The sequence below is a fragment of the Fukomys damarensis genome, unplaced genomic scaffold, assembly GCF_012274545.1.
Source record: "Fukomys damarensis isolate Sample0158 unplaced genomic scaffold, DMR_v1.0_HiC HiC_scaffold_36, whole genome shotgun sequence".
Taxonomy (NCBI): Eukaryota; Metazoa; Chordata; class Mammalia; order Rodentia; family Bathyergidae; genus Fukomys; species Fukomys damarensis.
Window position 1 is genome coordinate 44587019 of NW_022900948.1, and position 1787 is coordinate 44588805.

Below are 1787 nucleotides of genomic sequence, written 5' to 3' on the forward strand. Positions count from 1 at the left end.
GGGTGCATCGTGCCCGCCCGGGCCGCCCCTGCGTCCTCCACGCCTCTGCCGGGGAACCGCCCGGGAGGTGCGGGAGGGGAGGCGCCAGTTTTAGGGGACGTTTTGTAAGCGATATTAAATATAAGTCTTAGCACCTGTGGCGTTTTTGTCCAAACAGACTTCGACGTAGGAGGTGGGGACGTAGCCCTCCTCGTCCTCGCTCCTCCGGATGCGGGTCCACCCGTCCCCTTTGTCTTCCTCGATCACATACAAGGTTTCTCCTTCTGCTACTGAGATGGTCCCTTCGTTCTGACCTGCGGGAGCAACGGCAGAATATTTCAAGACTCCCTGGAGGATGGGCGTGGTGGCACCTGCCTGTCACCCCACCACTGGGGAGGCTGAGGCAGGAGGATCGCTGAGAGTTTGAGGGCGGCCGGGAGAGCCTGTCTCGAGATAAAACCATGACTGGGGATGCAGCTCAGTGCAAAGGTCCTGGGGCCAATCCCTGGTGCTGCAAAAACAAGAACAAAACCCCGGGACGGTGGGGTTCACCTGTCCCAGGGCTCCCAAACCCGAGCTCTGCCAGCTCCGTCCACAGGCGGCTCAGGAGCGTCCTGTGGAGCCTCGACTCCAGGTCCTTGGGTTAGCAACAATGGCCTGGTATTTCTAGCAATTCCTGTTTTCTAGCCAACCATGGAGCTGACAGTAAATCACCCACGAGCACCCCTGATCTCAGCACAGCTATTTTTCTTTTTTGAGATAGCATCTCACGGTGTGGCCCAGGCTGGACTCAAACTCAAGGCAAGTCTCCTGCCTCGGCTTCCCCAGTGCTGGGGTGACAGGCCCGTGCCATCGTGAGCAGCTTAAATACTTTCAACGGCCCGGTGGTGCTCGTCAAATACGATCCGAAGGGTCCCCGTCCTCCCCAGCGGGCGCCTCCCACTTCCGGTCAAAGACCCCACGGGGCTCCGAGGCCCAGACTGCAGCTTGGGACCACGTCCTGCCACACCCGCCTCCTCTTGTCACGTGTCTGTCACGCGCTCCGGGCAGGGGCTGCGCCACCTTCGAAGGTGTAGAGGGCCTTGCAGGTCCCGATGGCGGGCAGCGGCTCCTCTTCGTCGAACTCGTCGTCGAAGTCCGTGGCCGGCACCGTCAGCTCGTTCCCCTGGCTCCGCTCCTCTGTGTAGCTGCCATCCGGGCTGCTCAAGACAGGAAGCCATGTGGCCACTATCGCGACCGAAAGTGCCACCTCCCTCTCCCTGGCCCCTTTCCCTTTGCAAACGCTCTTCCTGTCTCCTGGTGCCTTTTGTTCTGCTCTTTAATTCCCTTATACTTTGGGTTTCTCCTATAAGAGAGACCTCGCCACACGTAATCTGTGTCTGACTTAGCTCACTTAACAGTGAGGGCTCAAGGCGCATCCACTTCCTACAAGTGACTCCAGCACGGCCTTGTTCGTGGCAGAGTAGTACTCCACGCCACAGAGGTCACGGTCTTTTCCACGCCTCTGTGGACAGACGCACAGGCCGGGGCTACGGGCTGTGCAGCCGTGACCGTGGTGTGCACGGACTGCTGAGAAGACGTCTTTAACTCCCAGAAGGCAGCGGCGGGCTCCCGGGGGATCTCTGGTTAGGGTCTGAGGAATGTCCACAGGGTTTCCATGGCGATTCCCCCAACGCTGTAGGAGGCTCCCTTCCCCCACCGCTCCACAGGGCTTGTGAGGCCCGATTCCCGGCCGCGCCACCCCCCCGGGGGACAGCCACCCACACCCGCGGCCCAGGCAGGGACTGTACCTCTCGCGGTCCTGGGCG

At 60.9% G+C, this 1787-nt stretch overlaps 1 long non-coding RNA gene across 2 annotated transcripts in view; it reads right to left on the reverse strand.

Annotated features, from left to right (window-relative positions):
* Positions 1-1787, reverse strand: part of LOC117284337 — a 7586-nt gene extending 5799 nt beyond the window's left edge. Inside the window, exons 1-3 of one of the 2 annotated variants that reach the window (XR_004515409.1) lie at positions 1770-1787; positions 1042-1178; positions 135-293 (exon numbers count right to left, since the gene is read on the reverse strand). This is a non-coding gene — a long non-coding RNA (uncharacterized LOC117284337). Of the gene's footprint in view, positions 1-134; positions 294-1041; positions 1182-1769 lie in introns of both variants that reach the window. The other variant, XR_004515410.1, reaches the window with a different exon arrangement.